At 38.7% G+C, this 21,039-nt stretch overlaps 1 long non-coding RNA gene across 1 annotated transcript in view; it reads right to left on the bottom strand.

Moving 5' to 3' along the window:
• LOC138249119 (uncharacterized) overlaps positions 1 to 21,039 on the bottom strand; it is a 138,460-nt gene that overhangs the window by 43,734 nt on the left and 73,687 nt on the right. The gene's annotated exons all lie outside the window — the stretch shown is intronic.

Genomic DNA, 21,039 nt, shown 5'->3' with positions numbered 1-21,039 from the left:
TGGGGCTTCCTCTGGCAGAGCCTCCCTTCCAGTGGCTGACACCGATGATGATGGGCCTGCGGGTGATGAGCCAAAAGAAGGGGAAGATTGGTTTTGAAAAGCCCTGCCCAGGGCTGTGTGGATGACCCTCAGCACCCCTGTTAGGAAGGCCATATTGGTATTGTGGGCCTCCATCTGTTCTTGCATATCCCTATGCATGTCCCCCTGTAGCTGCTTGATTTCCTGGCATTTGGTCATGACCTGGCCCATCATGCTTTGGGACGCCTGATAGACCCCCAAGACGTGACTGATTGTGTCCTGCCCAAAATCAGCCCCAGTGGCCTCATCCTGCTAGCCCACAGCATCCCTCCCACACACCCTACCCCCATGGGCCTGTGCCCCTGCAACAAGGTGCCCTCTTCAACTGGGTCTTGGAACCTCATTGTCAGAAGTGTTGTGCTGCAACTCAGGATCCAGGACTTTGGGACATGAGATGGTAGACACTGTGCTCAGGAACGAATGGCTGCCTGTTATGTTGAGGCACAGTGTGAATGTGTCTGCTGCCAATACCATTCTGTTTATGCATCTTGAGGTCTTAGAGTTCATTGTTGTGCACACTGGGTAAGCTGTCCTTCTTAGATGGAGTTATTGGGCTTTGTATTCAGGTCACTCCCTCTACTTCCCACAAATATACCAATGGTATCCTCCCAGGTGAGTAAACTTCAATTGAGAGTAAACAAACAGGAGTTTTTTTTGGCAAGTGAACACTGGGCTTGTGTTTGGAGCTATAGAAACAGAGCCTCCTGGCCTTAGCAGTTGTGTCACTCCCTCTACTTCACGCACTTGACAACTGTTATCCTCGGAGGTGGGTACACTTCAACTGAGAGTTACCAAACAATGGTATTTGGACAAGAGAACACTGGGCTCATTGTCGGGAGTTGCAGACATAGGGCCTTCCTGGCCTTAATAGTCATGTCACTCCCTCTACTTCCCACATTTGCAAATGGTATACTATTAGCTGAGTAAACTTACATTAAGATTTAGCAAACAGGGGTCTTTAGACAAGTGAACACTGTTCTGGTGTTTGGAGTCAGCGAAACAGTGCCTCCTGTGAGTTGCAGTCAGGGTATTCCCTCTACTTTACACACTTGACAAATGTTATTATCCCAGCTGAGTACTCTTCATGTGTGGTTTACCAAACAATGGTATTTGGACAAGTGACCTCTGTGCTGGTATTTGGAGTTGCTGAAATAGTGCCTCTTCGGAAGTTGCAGTCATCTCACTCTCCACTACACACACTACACAAATGTTTCCCCCCCAGGTGAGTCTACTTCAATTGATAATTGTGAAACAGATGTATTAGGACATGTGACCACTGTGCTGGTGGTTGGAGTTACAGTAACAGGGCCTCCTGTGAGTTGCAGTCAGGTCACTTTCTCTATTACACACACTTGACCAATGTTCTCCCCTCAGGTGAGTACACTTCAATTCAGAGTTCACTAATAGATGTATTGTAGCAATTGGCCACTGTGCTAGTGTTTGTAGTTACAGGAACAGTACCTCCTAGGAGTTGTAGTCATGTGCGTCTCTGTACTACACACACTTGGCACATGGTATCTCCCAAGGTGTGTACCCTTAAATTGATAGTTAACAAACAGGGGTATTAGGGCAAGTGTTTGGAGTTATAGAAACAGTGCCTGCTGGGAGTTGCAGTCATGTCAGTCCCCATACTACACACACTATACAAATGTCATCTCCCCAGGTGAGTACACTTCAATTGGGAGTTGCCAAATAGACGTCTTCGGACAGATGAACACTGGGCTGGTGAGTGGGGTAACAGTAAATGAGGCAAAAGGTGAGCTATGAGCATGCATGACTTAGCATTTTGTGACATTTTTAGTGTTGTGACTTAACAGACTCCACTCCCCCAGGTATTCTTGTCAAGTCCTCAAGAAGCAGGATGGCCATGCCTTCTCCTCCCAGGGAAAGAGATGTAATGGGGCACTGGGAGGGCTACTGCTAGTCTTCTTGGCCTGCAGCTGGTGCCTGGAGACCAGGGAACAAATCTTGCACCTGAGGTTGTTCCACCTGTTTCTGATGTCCTCCCTTGTGTGCAGAGTGGTGCCTACAGCATTCACTCTGTCAATGATCCTGTCCCACATTTCCATTATCATAGTGAGAGGAGTATGCTGGACTTGTGCTCCAAACAATTGTGGCTCTACTCTTATGTTTTCATCCACCATGACCTCTAACTCGTCTTCTGAAAAACTGGGATTTTTGGAACGCGACATGGTGGAACAAAAAAAATAGGTGACAGTGACTTACTAAACAGGGGAAGTGTAAAAGGGTATGAATGGACAAAAGTGTGTGTAGGGTGTTCAATGGGATGGTGAAAAAAAAGGGGTGCCTAATATATGGACTCTGTGGACAAAAAGCGTACTGGCTTCTATGTTTTGCATTGTAAAAGGGGGGGTGTTTTATAGTGTCCTTTGCAGGTGTGTCCAGTGTGGCAATGTTTGTCAGCTGTGTTATTTTCCAATTAATCCAAAGTGCAGTTGTATCTTACTTTGCTGACTGAAAACTGCCGTTGTTTGGACAGCCATTGGCTGACCACCATGGCTTTGTGCTTATAATAAGGTTGGTGGTTGGTCCTGGTGCTGACGGCGCTGGAGGTTCTCCCTGTATAACATGTAATAGGGCACTCTGCAAGACCGCCAACATGGCCGTCTTTTCAGGACTGCCGTCTGCCAAACCCATAATGAGGTCCTTTCTTCTAGTCCCACCTGAGGCAGTAACCTAATGGGGCTTGAATCTAAGGTAAAATGTTGTGTCACAAGACAGAGGCCCGTTAAAGTGAGAGCATGTAGGTAGTGTCTCCTTGCTTTACTGCGCTTTTATTCATGAGGTAAAAAAATCAGCATAGCTATTACTTAAAAATACACAGTGGTTCCTGACACATATAGTGCCTATCTCAAAGATTAAATCCAAAGCATTTTACAGACACAGACAGTCACGGATCTCTGACACAGTATTGTGGTAAACAATGACAGTGACAAAAATACAGTGTGAAAAATAATGTTTACCACAATATTATGCTCAATCATGCTCCTCTACTTGTAAGGGTAAATAACAAAAATATCAGAAATAAATCGCTGACACTAATATTGTCAAAAAATAGAGAAAAATATCATTTTTTTAAAATATGAATACAGTTTAAATTAGTAAATGGTAAATATTTTAATATATTAATTTAATATAATGTAAATTGAATATATTCCACTAATATTTAATAGTATATATAAATATATACTTGGAGAAACACATAAAGAAATATGAGTTTATATGTACATAAATAAATATGGCATTTCTAATGTTAAATATTATATGTTAAACGTATTACTACGAATATAAATATATATATATATATATATATTTACATATATATATATATATAAAATTCATTAAAATATTTATTTTACATTGTATCCATTTTTTTTAATTTTAAATTTATTAATACAGAAATATATGTGTTTAAATATATATTTGTAGTAGTGAGGAAAGCTTTGGATTTCGGAGGGGTGGAATCTACTACTCCCACTCCAAACAGCACAACAGTAGGGAAAGTGCTGGACTTTGGAAGGGTAATTTTTACTGCTTCCACTCCAGTTTGTACAATAGTAAGGAAAGCGTTGAGTTTCGGAGGGGTGAAATTTACTATTCTGACTCCAGTCTCCAAAACAGTAGGGAAAGAAGTGGATTTCAGAGGACTAAAGTTTGCTTTTCCCAATCCAAACAGCTCAATAGTAGGGAAAATGTTGAACTGAGAAGAGGTTAATTTTACTATTCCTACTACAGTAGGGAAAAAACTTCACTTCAAACACAACAAATATATCAGTAAACCCATGAATGTAGAAAAAATATTTAACTCTATTAAATAAAAATGAATTATCAATTAATAATTATTAATAAATAATTGCTTTTCAATCAATGATTACCTTCCCACCCTGTGCCCCTACAAACCTAGCAGCCTCCACCCAAAATATAAATAAAAATACGATTCCATACCTTACATATTCACAGTAAATTTAATAATTAACAATTAATAACTGTTTGTTAGTTGTTACTCAATTAATTTCCCATCCTAGATCCCTTCAAATCTAGCATCTCACACCTAAATTAAAATGAAATTAAATTGGTATGTCACAATTTACATATTTAAAATCCAATTAAATAATTAATTTATAAATATTAAATAATTTTATTTATTACTTAACTTCCCACCGTATATGCCTACAAACCTAGCATCCCGCAACTAAAATACAAATAAAAAGTGTTTCATAGCTTAAGTAATTAAAAAAATCACTTAAATAATTAAATAACAATTAATAATAAATTGGTAATGAATTATTGCCTAATTAACTTTTTACCCTACACCCCTCCAAACCTAGCAGCCCACATCTAAAATATGAGTGAAATAAATAAGTATTCCATAAATTACATAGTTAAAAATCAAATAAATAATTACCAATAACTATTAATCATTACATAATTAACTTCCCACCCAGTATCCCTACAAACCTAACGTGAAATTAAAATGAAAATAAATCAGTATTACTGAAATTACATAATAAATGTCAATCATTTATTAAGTGAAATTTATTCAATAATTCTTCGTTATTTATTACCTAATTAACTTCCACCCTATCCCCCTACAAACTTAACAACCCACTACAACACTATAAATTACTATTAAATACCACTTAAAATTGCATGCTGTGTTTTAAAAACAATTTGTAACATTTATATTAACAATAGTGCCACATGAAATAATTTATCAACTAAAGCACATTACAATACTTAAAAAACTATATTTTTAGCTGCTGTATTAGTGAAAATGATATTAAAAACATCAATATTATTTACAACAATATATCTTACCTGAAAAATTATTTTCTTGTCAACAATATTTGTTATCACGATATTTGTGTTACATCATTGGTTTGATGATGCCATAATGGGGTTAATGTGAGTTTTTTTTTTAGGTAAAAATAATATTGTTAGGTTTGTTGGGTTTTCTCTTTCTAAGAGGTTATACGGATTTAGCAAGATGAGTTGCTAGTTGCCTTAAGTGACTTTCCCCGATTCTTGGAGACCCCCTAGATTGAAGGGTGTGTTCTTAGCGGTGTATGGTTGAACTGAGTGAAGTTATTTGCGCTTGCACAGCTTTAGCTAATTTGCAGATGGTTGTGGTTACAGGAGTAGAAATACTCAAGTAGATTTTAGATGGAGTAGGCGTACTCCTATAGACATGAGAGTAGGGAAGCAGCGTTCTTCATTTGAGAGTGGCGCTTGATGCAGGAAAAATTATCCACGTGGTTGTTGATGACAGACCTAAGGAGAGAGGTCTGGGACTCTGGAGTATATTGACAAGTGTAGAGAGACTCTTGGTATATGTTGTAATTCATTCATTTAATAGACCGATCCGTTGTGATTGGTAAGTCGAGTTTGGGAGAATTGGTGTGATTGGAATTATACTGAAGACTTGGTGAGTACTAAGTGCACTAGAAAATAGTCCAAGGAACAGTGGAGAAGTGAAGTTTGCGGGTCGAATTTTACTCAAAATTGTGGGAACTGTGAAAAAGAGTAGGCGAAAGCTGAAGGTTACTTTGAAAGGTTCTGAAGCGATTGTATTACCCTCCCTGTAGTAAATGAGTGAGTTTGTTTTCTTGGTTTAAGTTAGCTGGCAAATTAATATTGCGTTGAGTTTGTGTTTGGGTGGTGAAAGAAATTGGTACAATAGGCTTTGTCAATGTCTCAGTGAGTGTGCTGAGGAGGGGTGAATGTGTTAGTGTGACGTAGTTGGTGCCGCGCTAGGATTGGTTAATTGTTGAAAAGAGTTGCGCACGGATTTGTCAATCAGCCCGGCAATAGAGTAACGCAATTGGAAGGTGAGGGAGTTGAAGAGATTTGTGGGATCGTAGTCACTTTTAATGATTGGTTGTTCTTTCTTTACTTTTGTTTACTATTTGTACTTGTGTAGGCTAATTGAGTTTGTTAATACTTTTTGTTGTGGACATCAGGTTTGAATAAATTAATTGAAAATGACGTTTTTCAAAGCTTTGAGAAGCGTGTTGAAGGATAATAAGTATATTCAGGCACTCGAAGGAGAGGTTTGCCCGCCAGAAAATACTCCAGCATATATTGTGTTTGAGGAGAAGGGTGCAGGAGCATGTCTTTGGTTGAAACAGTGGGTCAAAATCACAAAGACAGAAGGTTGTTTGGCTTTTCCAGAACATGGTACATTAAATTAGAGACTTTTGGATTATTTAAGGTCAAAGATGTACAGTTTAAAACGTTCGCCAAGGCCAGCACCATACAAAGCTTTAGCGGTATGGGAGCTGGTAGCTAAACAGCAACAGTCATTAAAATTTCAAAAGAAAATGAGGAGAGTGGAAAAGACGTTAGCGGAAGCTAGATGGGATGAAGAACAGAAAAGGTGAAGAGTAGAAACATTACAGGGAATAAGATTATTTCCTACAAGAACAAAGAATGATAAGGATGAAATAAAACATGGAAAAAAAGAAAAACAAAAAGGGTTCAAGATAGATTAAAGAACAAAATTTGAAAGATTTGAAAAGAGTCATGTTTAATGATGACGATGAGATGGGTGAAGATGAGATAATTTCACAGATTTTAGAGACCTATCCTCCACCGAATGTGAATCAGAGGAGTGATAATAGATCGAATGGGAGTGGAATTAGTAGTACAATTCCTACTTCACCATCCACTTCAGAATCATCAAGGAGTATCCTGGACAATGAGAGAGTTCAGATGCAGGGTAGTTTCAATGACTTGTTGAGCAACAGACAGCAGTTGGAAATAAACATTCCTGAAATACAGCCAGAGGCTCAGATTGTGAGGACGACTACTAATTTAGTGTTGTCACAAGATCAGCAAGATCAGCAAGGGATGAACTTAAGAGAGCCTGTTCAAATATAGATTCCACAAATGCAGAGCATCAGTGCTACACGGATGCAGAAGATTGGATGCTTGACTAGTCCAGATGCAATTGCTGCACCTATTACAATGGGTCCGGTAACTCCATTATATGCTCGTGTAGATAATAGTGGAGTGAGCTCATTAATAAATGTGCAGAATAGACAAGGACCAAGTTTGAATGAGACTAATTCTTTAATAGATTTGTCTCCTGTTGAGAATTCTGGAACTATATTCTGCAATAATCAGGGACAGAGAGCAATGGTTCCACAACAATGGGCGAGTTCAGGACAAGAGCGAGAAGCAGGTGCACAAGCTAATGGAGTTTCGTTGAAAGGCTTGTCAGCACAGGGAATAACAAAGTGGTTGGAAGATCTAAGCAATTCAAAAGCACAAGAGAGAAAAGATAAAGAAGAAGAAACAATAAACAGAGTGAGACTGAGCATGGAAGGAAATGAACTCTTAGAAGGGACCATCGGTGTAAATAGACTTGAGTTCTATACTGAAGCTCAGTTGAGATATCTATGTAAAATAATTACAAGAGGACCAGACAGAGTTTATCAGCAGTTACAAGAAGTAGCAGACAATTATGACATTGATTTGTCAAAAAAGAAAACTTTGAAAACAAGTTACAGATTAAACATGGAACAGGAAGATTTTATTCACATGAGATCTACTGGGATGAAAACACATCTTAGAGAATTACTTGAGAAAGTACAGGTTTGGAGAGCATTAGATAAATGGGAAAGCAAATGGGTCAAGAAAAGAGAAAGACCAAAGAAAGATGATGTGACGCAGGCAGGAGAGTCAGTGAAAACACTGCCAATGAGATTAAAACCAGGAGGGAATTTTATACATGTGCCTTGGAATAGAAGTGATATTTTAAGTTTTACAAATGATTACCCAAGGCTGAGAGAGAAACCGATGGAGTGGTACCAACAGACAGATAGGTTTGTGAAACTTTCAAAGTGTCTGTGGGAAGATTTGAATACACTCTTTGATATTGTTGTTCCAGCAGATTTTTGGATTGAATGCAAGAGGAGTGTTGATTGTCCAACAAGTGAACCGCAAAGGGATTTGAAAACAGGTGCGCCAACTCCTGAAGTAATGAAACATTACTATAAGGCCATTGAGTTTCTAAAAACGCGAACAATTTTGATTGGCAACACATAGATAGAACATCACAGGAAGAAAAGGATTCAGTTCATGCATATTATGAAAGGTTGTTGAAGGCGTTCAACTAATTCAGTTGTATGGGAATTATTGAGAACAAGAGCATGAATCATTTGGTGTTCAGATTTGTTGAAGGGTTAAAACCAGAAGTAAGTCAAATGATTAAGAATCACTTAATTTGCTGGCAAGCAAAGCCGATTGATGAGGTGTTGCAGTATGCTAAATACTGTAGCGATGAAATTGAGTTTAAGCACAAAAAAAGCGATGGTGATGCAGATTAAGGCTGCACAGACAGGACTGCAAGGAAATTTTCAACAGTTGCCACAGGGAAAAGGTTTGTTTCTGAGTCAATGTCGAGGCAGAGGTTGAGGTGGAATGATGATTCCAGAAGTCAATAGAAATGTGGATTTGAGTTCAGTGGTAATGCAGGATGTGCAGCAAAGGTGTTAACTTGTCATATTTGCGGATTAATTGGACTTTGGAAAAGACAGTGCCCAATGTTAAATCAGGGAGGAATGGCACAACAGACAAACGGTGTTGATTCATTTCAGAGCATGAGAGGGCCTAGGATGGGAGGTCAAAGCCATAAAGTTTGAGAACAATGTGAATAATATGCAAGGTTTACAGCCTTTACAACCAATGCAACAGATGCAGAATGCACAACCTTAGGTAGAACAGGTACAAATGCCACAAATGCAACAAATGCAGCCACAGGTGCAGATGGTGCCTGTACAGCAAATGCACATGAAGAGATAGGTTCAAATGATACAGAGCCCTATGGAGCAGAAACAAGTAATGCTTTTGCAAGTGGTCACAAATCAGAGTAAGAACAAAAGTGTAAAAACAGCTGAACAATTTCCTTTACACAGTGAGCATGAAAAAAAAGCTGAATGGCAATTGGATAGTTCGGATGAGGAGGAGTGTATGATGGCTGCATCATTAGAAGTGGATCAGAGGGGTCCTTATGTGAGGGGTGAAGTACATAGTCATGAGGTTAATTTTTTTGGTTGACACAGGAGCGACACGCTCAACAGTAAGAACTATAGAAGTTTCAGACATACCAGTTTCAGAAAGGACAGTGCAGATAGTAGGAGTTGCAAATAAATATTTGGTCAACACTCTGACAGAACCAGTTCTTGTCAAAGTTGGTAATATTAGAGATTACCATAGCTTTGTTGTTTGTTATTCCAGTCCAGTATCACTGTTGGGCAGAGACTTACTGTGAAAGATAAATTGTTTGATTTTGTGTTCAATGAAAGGAATTAAAATTGAGACAAACAATGATGAAGAAAGTGATTTGTCAGTTGATGATGAGAAAAAGGCAATGTCCTGAGAATTTGCTTTGTTAAATATCGATGATCAGATAAATAAAAACGAGCAAATAATTGAGGATTACAATTCGGTAGACTTAATTAATTTGTTTCCAGTTTTTTAAAAGAAAGATTTGCCGACCGATTTGCAGGAAAGGGTTAAGTCAAAGGCTTGGGACCTTTCAGGTAAAGACTTTGGTTTGATTAAAGGAGTCGAAGGGGTTAAAGTGGCGGTGAAAGAGAATGTAGTGTTTTCTCAGACTGCACAATTCCCAATGACAAATTAGGTAATTAGAGGAATAAGACCATTGATAGAACAGTTTCTGGAACAGGAATTTCTGAAAGAAGTGATGAGCAGTCCGTGTAATTCACCAATAATGGGTTTGAAAAAGCCAAATGGGAAAATTAGTCTTGTTCAGGATTTGAGGAAAATAAATGAAATCGTGGTGAAGTGTTGTCCAGTTGTGCCAAATCCAGCAGTGATAATGTTTCAGATTCCATGTGATGGAGAATGGTTCACAGTAATTGATTTGTGTCAAGCTTTCTTCTCAGTACCTCTACATGAGGACAGCAGATATCTCTTTTGTTTCAAGTTCTTGACCAGAGTCTATTGCTGGTGTAGAATTCCTCAAGGGTTTTTGGAATCGCCATCGATTTTCAATCAGATTTTGAAAAAGAACCTGGAGTCATTGGTAATGCCTTACCAATCGACATTAGTACAGTATATTGATGATTTGCTGATTGCATCAAAGACAAAGGAAGGTTATAGAGAGAACACAATTGCATTGTTGAACTTCCTGGGGGATAATGGTCATAAAGTATCTCCTGCTAAATTGCAGTACTGTCAGCAAGAGGTGAATTCTTGGGACATTTGATTGAGAAAGGGTCGAGGAGAATTTCAGTTGAAAGAGTAGCGGCAATCATGAAAATGAAAATACCAAATTCGCAGAAAGAGTTGAGGATGTTTCTGGGAATGGTAGGATATTGTCGCCAGTAGATTCCAAATTTTTCAGTGATTTCAAAGCCACTGCAGAGATTGACACATATGGATGTTTCAGATCCCATAATGATGGATAAAGAGTGCATGAGAGCATTTACTTAACTGAGAGAGAGTTTGTGTCAAGCACCAGCCTTAGGTATGCCTGATTACACAAAACCTTTCTTGTTGTTTTGTCATGAGAGGGATGGATGTTCCTTGTCTGTCTTGACACAAACACATGGTGGTGTCAATCGTCCAGTAGCATATTTTTCAGCTACTTTGGATAATGTTGCAGCAGCCTTACCCGGATGCTTACGAGCAGTTGCAGTAGTCGAGCAGAGTATAACTCAAGGTTAAAACATTGTGATGGGTTATCCTCTGACAGTGATGGTACCTCATTCAATAGAAATTCTATTGACTAGGTCAAAGACACAATACCTGACAAATGCAAGGTTGACCAGATATGAGACAGTGATTCTGGGAGCACCAAATGTAACGATCAAAAGGTGCACAGGGCTTAACCCGGCAACATTGTTACTAAATGAAGGGGAAGATCCAAATAGAATAGACGATGTTAAACATGCTTGCCTGGAGGTGACAGAACTATGCACCAAGCCAAGAGATGACATTAAAGACACTTGTTTGGAGGACAACGATCAAATTCTATTTGTCGATGGCTCTTGTTTAAGAGATAACAGAGGTGCCTTGAGAGCAGGATATGCGGTGTGTACAGTCACTGGCATACTGGAAGCTTCATGGCTTAAAGGGGTAATTTCTACCCAAGTCGCAGAATCAGGGGCTTTTACTAGAGCATGCCTATTATCAGACCAGATGAAAGTAACGATCTACACTGATAGTATGGATTTTGTATTGTACATGATTTGGGGCAAATTTGGTCACAAAGGGGGTTCCTGACTTCTTCAGGTTCACCTGTGAGAAATGGAGAAATGGAGAAAGAATACATGATTTGCTACAAGCTGTACAAAAACCTGAGAAAATTGCTGTGGTCAAATGCAGTGCACACCAGAGAGGACAAGATTATGTAACATTGAGAAATGCTTATGCAGACCAGGTTGCAAAATGTTGTGCTCTGAATGGGATTTCAATCAAAGGAATTTGGGAATTGATGCCTGAAAATGATGAGATATATGTACATTTCACAATTCAAATTGTTGAGACATTAGATGAGTTGAAAGCCATACAAACAGTGTTCCAGGAGAGGAGCGTAGGGATTGGATAAGACATTGTTGCATTCAAAGAGAAGGTGAAATTTGGGTGACAGTAGAGGGGAAAGTAGTCTTGCCAAACAGTTTGTTGACACAAATGGCTAGATACCATTATGGTCAAACACACATAGAGAGAGATGCAATGATCAGGAGTTTCAATCAGTTTTGGTACAATCCGAAATTTAGACAAGTGGCGGAGCTGGTTTGCCCTGGGTACATAATTTGTCAACAGATGAACGTTGGCAAAGGAACAATTGTCAACATGGGACACATAGGTATGGTGGGAGGTCCATTCAGTTGAATGCAAATGGATTTAATTGAGATGCCTGCATGTGCTGGTTTGAAATACATGTTAGTGATTGTGTGCATTTTCAGTCACTGGATTGAGGTATATCCAACAAGGAGAAATGACAGTTTTACAGTAGCTAAATTGCTTTTACGAGAACTAATTCCACATTTTGGTTTTCCGATTCAATTCAATCAGATAGGGTAACACACTTCTATATAGAGGTGATAAAATTGCTTTTTTCTGCATTAAACATTCAGCAGAGACTACATTGTAGTTATCACCCAGAAGCTTCAGGTCTCGTAGAGCAAATGAATGGAACATTAAAATCACGATTGGCAAAAGTGTGTGCATCGACAAATTTAAAATGGCCAGATGCTTTACCACTATTGCTAATGTCAATGAGAAGCACTCCTTATAAGAAGACTGGGTTGTCTCCATATGAGGTTTTGATGGGGAGAGCGATGAGATTACCAGAAATACCTCCAAATGCACTTGTGAATATTAAACATGATATGTTGCTAGATTATTCCAAAAGTCTGGCTGATGTGGTACGTTCCTTCTCTCATCAGGTGGAAGCTGCAACAGTACAACAAACTCAAGGTTAAGGCCACAGTTTGAGAGCTGGAGACTGGGTGCTTATACAAAAGCACGTAAGAAAGTCTTGCCTGGAACCACAGTGGAAGAGACCTTATCAAATTGTGCTCACTACGACGATAGCTGTGAAGTGTGCTGGTTTACCGAATTGGGTGTATGCGAGCCATGAGAGAAAGGTGCATGATCCAACAGAAAGAGAAGAGGACCATATAAAATCTCCTATAATAACAAAATTTCCTCTCGTAACAACACTGAGAATATAGCTAACAAAAAACAGGATTTGTCAACAAGTTATGGAACAAATAAAATCTATTTGACTAATGTTCCAAAATTATCACCAGGGTCAGCTGAGAACCAAGCCTCTTTGATTAACAAAGTCATACACTGGATACGCTCCCGACGAAGTTGCCTCTCTGTCATTCGCTCTGATATAATAACGGCTGAGAGAAGTAGCATCCCAGGAACTAATTTTGATACAATTACTATTTATTTTGAAGATAAGACCTTGGTGACTCAATTAATGGACTTTGACTCTCGTACACTTTCGAACAGTGCAACAACTAGGGGGGGGTAAGACTCATGCTAGACCCACACAATTTTGGACCAGATGTGGGACCAGATGGACTAGATGGTTCAACTAGCTCCCGTGGAGGCATTGTATCCAAGGTAGCTACTGACCTTCGGTCGGTGCCTGGTCCTGTTTGACTGGCTACTGAATCAGTGACTCATGTGGTGGTCTGCTCCAAGGTCTCACATTCAAAGGGGAGTGATAAGCTACCATCATTAGACATCTGTAGTAATGATTTGGGCCTGGTGGATGCTGGCTGTCCAACTATGGTGACTAACCAAGGCAAATGCACGCTAGAACTCATGTCTTGGAACATTGCTGGCTTGGCAAAGAAATTGGATGATAGCGAATGGGCCATTTTTATTAAAGATATAAATATTTGTTTGTTTCGGGAAACTTGGGTAGAGGATGTTATTAATATAGATGGATTTCTCTCATTTAGTGCTCCTGCTATACCTCCAGAGAAGGGGTTGGGTTGGGCAAAAGGTGGGCTGTTACTACTTGTAAACAAGAATCTGCAGTGTGACTATAAGCTTCTGGAAATTGACTCTGTAGATGTAAAAGCTATGCGCATCACGTTTAAAAGAAGTTTATCAATTGTTATTGTTAATGTTTATATACGATCGGTCTCATGCAGCTCTGAGTCACACACCTTGGCTATACTGTCCGAATTTGTAGAAAGCCTCCACCCCTCGACTATTTTAATTATAGCTGGAGATTTTAATTGTAACTTCGAACCTTCCACCCTTATTAGTGGCCTAACCGACGAAGAGGATGAGTTGTGGGGGATCTCACAATTATCTATTACTCAGCCCTGTAAAAAATCTCGGGTGGCCATGCAATTAGCTACACTATGTTTAAAACACGGCCTTAGGGCTTGCAAGGGCAGAACACCATCTGATATGGATATTGCACCAACGTTTAAAAGGGGCATGTCCACAAGCACTATTGATTATTTTTTGGTTGATGTTAGGTTGTGGCCCCACTTGGAAGACATGAAAGTAGAAGTGAGGTGTGATAGTGATCACTTCCCCCTGCTTCTTACTTTGTCCGGAGAAATGTTCAGGAGAACACTTAATAATCATGTTACAATAATTCCGCCACCATGCTGGAACAATAAATTCACTAAGATTACTTGGCCAAAAGTGATGTCTAACCCATATCAGATTAGAGCAATATATAAAAAAAAATTAAATAGTTTGGCTGAGTACGAAGACCAAGCTGTGGAAAATATTCTGATTCTTAAAATACATGACAGCATGGCTATTCAGCTACGGGGTTTTTTCTGTAAAGCAAGGCGGTCAAAGTCCTGTGAAGGAAAAGGGGCACGTAAGGGATGGTTTGACGAGAGGTGCTCAAAGGTTAAGTCTGGGCTAAAAGCAGTAGTAATGTCTGGTTCCCAGGGGGAGATTAAACAAGCTAGGTCTCTATATAAAGGAATCCTGTCCAATGCGAAAAAGCGTTGGGAGGATTCACTGTGGCAGGAATTATTAGATGCCTCTAGAGAGAACAACAACAAGCGTTTTTGGGAACTTCTGTCTAAAAGAGAAAATGGAGGTAGGAGCTGCCCTAGTAATCACATACAACCAGAAAGCAGGGTAGAGCATTTTTCCACCCTTTACGCCCTACCAGAGGGTCTAATGGACACTAATGTAGTCCACTCTCCACCAATGCTATTGGATCTGAACCCCAGCCCGCCCCTCCAAGTGGGGGCCCAGTGTGTCCTTAAGGGTCACCTCATCTTCAAAATAGAAGAAACCCTTGAGGCTATAATCAGCCTGAAACCTGGCAAAGCACCCGGACCGGAGAAACTTCCTGGAGATCTTTATAGATCGGAACCAATTATCTGGTCCTGGTATATTAATGCCATTTAAAACAGTATAGCTGCAGGGGGACAAATCCCAGGTACATGGAAGGGGGCTGAGATTATACCTATCTATAAAAAAGGAAATGCTAATCTTCCAGCTAATTACAGGCCAATTAGCCTTATAGATAACTTACAAAAGATCTTCGCTAAACAAACTCTACAGAGGCTAACTAGCTGGGTTGAGGAGCACCAAATTCTTTCCCAACTACAGGCAGGGTTCCGTGCTAAAACCAGAACGGTAGACCAGGTCTTTCGATTGGCCATATTGTATTGGAAATATGTTCTTATCGTCAAGCAGCGTCTATATGTAGTATTTATAGACCTGCGATCTGCTTTTGACCTGGTCCCAAGAGCTAAATTGTGGGAAGTGCTGGGTAGATTGGGAGTCCCAGAGGACTTATTACTCCTGTTAAAACGATTACATGAAAATGCCTATGCCCAAGTGAGGTGGGGTGAACAAGGCGAACTGACAGAACAGATTCCAATTAGAAGGGGAGTTCGCCAAGGTTGTGTGCTAGCCCCCCTACTATTGACTTTATTTATCAATGAAGTAGTGAAGGCCTTGACCACATGCCAGAATGATGCTCCCTCCTTGAATACACAAAAAATTCCTATCCTCCTTTTTGCTGATGATTCGCTCCTCATTTCTAAGACACCAATGGGGTTGCAAATCCTTGTCAACCGGTTCAATCTATTCTGTAGCGATCATGGGTTGGAGGTTAATATTAACAAAACTAAATTGATGGTGTTATCCAAAGGGCCTAGTAAAAGATGTTCCATTCACATTGACGGAGTTCCCTTGAAGGAAGTTAGCTCTATAGACTACCTGAGAGTCAGGCTAACTAGTAAACTATCATGGGAAGAGCAGATCATAAAAAGTGCAGGGCTGTTACAACACAGAGCTTCATCCATACTGCGCTTTTATCAAAGTTCCTTTACAAAAGTTGTATCCCCAGCAATAAAAATCTATATAGCTAAGGCACAAGGAGCAGCCCTGTATGGAGCGGAAGTATGGGGTTTCTCCAATTGTAACAAGATCTCAGTGGGGGAAAACAATTTTGCAAGGGCTTTGATTGCGTGTCCACGCACCACACCCCTGTTTCCATTATTCCTAGATTTGGGGTTAAGTCGAGTAGCAGATCTAGTTATCTTAAGACCCCTCCTTTATTGGATCAGGCTATGGATTACCCCTGAATTAGATATATATAAGACCTCATTACTCGACCTATTAAAATGTCAAAACGCTAATACTCTTCCCTGGATTCGTCATGTGTCTCACTGGTTTCGTTTGCTGGGCTTGGGTGATTACTGGGAAAATCCCCACAAACTAGAGAGACGGCATAAAAATGTTTTAAAGTTAACTTATTGGTCTTATGTTAGGGATAACAATATAACCTGTAAATCACACGGTCGTTTAACTAATTATTTTATTGATCTTAAATGGTCTCCAAAGTTTGAATCTTATCTGGACATTATACCGGATTTGCAGGGCAAAAGTTTATATGCAAGGTTTCGGTTCGGCTCTTTGCCCCGATGTCATTGATTCATAGGTGGGGGCCGATCAGTCTTCCTCATATATGCCTCGTCTGTGGTAGTACTTTTGAAACCATTGAACATTTTATGTTCTTCTGTCCAGCTTATACGATTCCGCGATCAAAATGGATTCGCAATACTTGTAGGGCTATGGGATTTAAGAACTGTTCCTTGGCTTTACAGGTGTTAAAAAGCCATAAATCAGTCGATGTAATCCTTTCAGTAAGCAAGTACTTACTGGCAGCATGGCGCATACGTTGCCATCTTCAAAAAGCAACATAAGGTTCCATTTTTATAGATAAGTTTGATCTTATTATTGTTTTAATGATTTTAAACTAATTCATAGATGTGTAGATGCTGTATTTAAAAAGTGGCTATTTATTTATGTACTATTTACTATTTATTGTTTTTATGTTGCTTTTAATGGTCAAAATTGATCGAATAAAGCTGATGATGATGATGAGAGAAGAGGAGCTGTTGAGATTACCGACAGTTGAAAACATTGGGAACAAAGAGAAAGAAAGTGAGCAGAATGTCGAAGATGATAGAGATGTACCTACTCCTACAGTATAACAGACAAGAAAGAGCAAAATACTGAAGACGTTGAGCAGTCTGTGAAAAGAGTAGAAGAATCAGTCCAAAAAGAAAAGACTGATATCGATCCAAGCAGGGTGTCCTTGAGCGAGAGTGAATCACAAGAATCATCAGAAGGAAGATCTGCTCAGAGGAGGGTGTCCTCAGAACCAGGTGGTTTGACATACCAAACTGAAGAAAGGACAGACCTCATTGGGAAAGGAATTGAGGGTAGTCCCATCCAAGTGGATTATACTCTTCCTGAACCAGTTGTGGGAACGTCAGAAGAAAAAGGTCCAAAGGCAAGTGAAGGCTCAATATTGAGAAGATTGTTGACGAAAAAGACATTGAAAGGAGACAATTGGCCAGAGAAAGATTCAAAGTATGCAAGAATTAATGTAGTTCCACCGATTCAAGAGGAAAAAGAATTGAATGAAGGAGAACATACTAGTGGAGAAGAAGGCAAAAGTGGCAGAAGACCGAAAAGGAAAAGAGTTGCAAACAAGAGATATGCAGGACCTGAATGGGCGTACTTAAATACAAAGGATTGTCAGGAAGAATTTTTGAGCTATTGGTTTGACAGAGACATTGAAAATGTTTACTTTGGCACTTGAAGTTTGCAAGAAAAGACATTGGGAAATTAGATGAAAAGTTGTGCTTAAAAGTTTGTACTTAATAGACAAATAATAATACTTACTGGAATAGACAAATAAATAACTGGATTTGACAAGCTGCTATACTAAAATTGATAAGGAGACTGTCCCAAGTGAATAATTTTTTAAAAAAAATTAAATAAATTAGGAGAGATTTTTGGGTGATGGTTTTGAATTTTTGAGAATGTTGGGAAGATTTTTGTTTTTTATTTTTTTTAGAATATAGAAAATATGACTAACTCATAAAACCAAAACAGTAGAATTAGTTGTTGTAAAGTGTTAAGTATTGGATTGGCGGTTGTGAGTGTGTTAATATGTTTATTGTTGTTTGTAGGAGTGTCTGTTAATGAGATGAATGGAGCTAACCAAACAGCAAAGATATAGTTCTTCAGATATAACTGATATGTCACTAATGAAAGATAAATTTAGAATAGATGTCAAGTACTTGCACGAAGAGAAAGAGCTTTCTTCTAATGTTTACTATTGCTTATTGCATGAGTATGTTGAGGTGATGGACACAAAAGATTGGTATGTATGCACCCAGATTCCAACTTCAGTGGAAGAAGGAACTACTTATCATAGTCTGCCTGTAACTTATGCTATAAGTTGTAGTCTTTTGCTAACGCGTTTCTATAATCAAGAATATATTCAGTATTTCTATTCAAACTATGACATGGTACTGTAATTTGTGCCTGTCATAGGTTATTCGAATAGAATAGTCAAAGAAAATAACACAGTTATTATGAGAGATTTCTTTGAGCCTACTTTAACCTTTGAAACAGCTTTTGCTCATAGAAATAATCTAACCTGTTTACTAACACCTGTAGAAAAGAAATTCTTAGATAATACAGAAGATAGAAGAAGAGAAATAAAGGCAAAGATAGATAAGGGAATAAGAAGTAGAAAACCTGGAGTTGATTATGCTTATACCGACATTACTAAACAAGGAAAACTAACAATAGATGCTGAACATGTAGGGGGACTTTGTATATATAGACCTTGGAGTAAGAATGATAGAGTGTTTGTTGGAGAGAGTGAGTGTAGACATGTTTTTAGGTTTAGGAGTAAGTGGGATTTTATGTTGAATGGACAGAACCCTCCAGTACCTGGAATGTATTATATTTGTGGGAGAAATGCATATTACCATCTTCCTAGAGGATAGTATGGAACATGTTATTTGGGAATAGTCTTTTCGAAAATCTATCAGTTGGAAGACTTGAGTAAGATTCCTGACACAATGAAATTTCAAACGAGACACAAGCGAGAATCAATTTCTAGCATTGTGGGAGACATTTTCGGGGCTATAATTCCTTCAGTGGGTGTAGTCTTGAATTCAATCAAAATACGGAAGTTGTCTACAATAGTAGATAACATGTTGACAAGATATTCTGGAGCCACAGAAACATCTTGCGTTAGACATTCTTTTGGCGAAAGAGGGCGGAGTTTGTAAATTACTTGGTTCAAATCATTGCAGTTTATTCATACCTGACAATTCAGGTAAAGTTAAAGAGTTGATAAAAAATTTAACAAATACTAATAGAGAAGATTTAAAAGAACTAACAGAAACTACAGTTTGGGAAAAGGCTGGCAAAGGGATTAAAGCTGTGGGAAATTTGTTTAGCAATGTGGGGAGAAATACTATTTTGAGAAATGGCAAAATGGGTGTCAATAATTGTACTTTGTCTAATTGGAATTTGGGGAACATACAAAACAATAAAATTTTTGTGAGGAGAAAATTGGAAAAGAATAGAAGAACATTTGAGATTCAAATGAACAAATTCTACAGAGAAAATAAAAGGAAAAAAGGAAATAATGTGAGAATAAATGAAACAAAGTTTTGAAGTTTATGATAAATGAACTTATTATAGATTGATGTGATTACATAAATAGTCATCAGTGGAGGGATTGTGAGAGTGTGAATTTTCTAATATGTTTATTAATGATTTTGATGTAACTAAACGCAAAATGAATTAACATGTAAAACGGGTGACTTTTGAAAATGGTTGCCACAGTTCGTTTTCTGTTCCTAACTGAGCAAACTCTAACTAAATGTTGTGGTTATTTCCATAATTCAATACTTACATAAAAGTGCATTCAGAGTTTGAGTAGATGTGTCCACAGCTACCCATAGTGGGTTGCGGCATTATGCCTTACAAGGTCATGTTTTAACTGAGCATTGCATAAGTTGAATGTTTCTTCCTGAGAAGAGGTGTTTGGGAGGCGAGGAAACAATGGAGCTAAAGACGAGTCAGAAGAGGACAGATATCGTTGAGGAAAATGTTCTAGTTAATGTAGAATTGTCGTATTTTAGGTTATCAATTTAGTTGTTGATTGGCTGAAGCATAACCACCCCATAGACTGACCAATCATAAGCTTTTTAGAATTTAGTATAACAACCTGGGTAGAATCGGAGGAAAGTCAGATGAGAGATCAGAGAGAGATGAGACGAGAAGAGAGAGATGACCTGAGTTTAGATGACTAGAGCTAAGATTTGAGTGTTCCTGCAGTAGTGTGGGTTTAGCCTTTGTTAGGCCCAAATCTTCCGAAGACATAACTGATGGTGTCCCCTAGCTGAAGTAAACTGCTTGTTGCTACTACGACTGATATTGGTAATGTATGTCATTGTAATGTTATATGTGTCTCTTTTGCTTTCCAGATACCAGCTGCAACTTATGATATGAATGCTGCATTTTAATATTCTTTTATTAACACAAGTTAAAGAGTTTTTCTAAATTTGTGTAACTAAATTATTTTCACATGAAGCCCAACATGTTGATGCTAATTCGTGGTTAGTGAGGGAATTGATTTGATATGCTCATGACTTATATTGACATCTTTCGAGTGTTGTACTAATGTATACCTTACCATTATTACCTGTTCTGGTATTGTTAACAAGTGTGATTCTATTGGAGATTATTTGTTTGGTTGTCCTAATCAAATTGAGATATATAACACGTTTTAATCAACCATTACTGTGTCCAAGGCAGTAACAAAACTACCCCAAGGAGGGACAAACGTAAAGCATTTAGCAATGATAAAGGATTTTTGAAAGGCAAGCCCACGAACGAGTGAAAGTGGTGGGCGTGGTTAAAAGCCCACAGATAGATTACAATCGGTCAGAGCGCTTGCAGATTGGACCTAAAAAGCAGGCCTTACCAAAAACCATGGAAAGAAATATTGAGAATGTGACCTTATGAGTCACTAACTCCTCTACTGAGAGAGCAGCATGGAAGTAATTCTTTCTATACTTGAAGTGGACCTCACATCCATGACTATCAATATGCTTTTTTAGGTCAAAT

Source organism: Pleurodeles waltl, chromosome 8 (genome assembly GCF_031143425.1).
Source record: "Pleurodeles waltl isolate 20211129_DDA chromosome 8, aPleWal1.hap1.20221129, whole genome shotgun sequence".
NCBI classification, from domain to species: Eukaryota; Metazoa; Chordata; class Amphibia; order Caudata; family Salamandridae; genus Pleurodeles; species Pleurodeles waltl.
The sequence above is the reverse complement of the archived record's forward strand: the minus strand, read 5'-3'. Positions and strand labels throughout refer to the sequence as shown.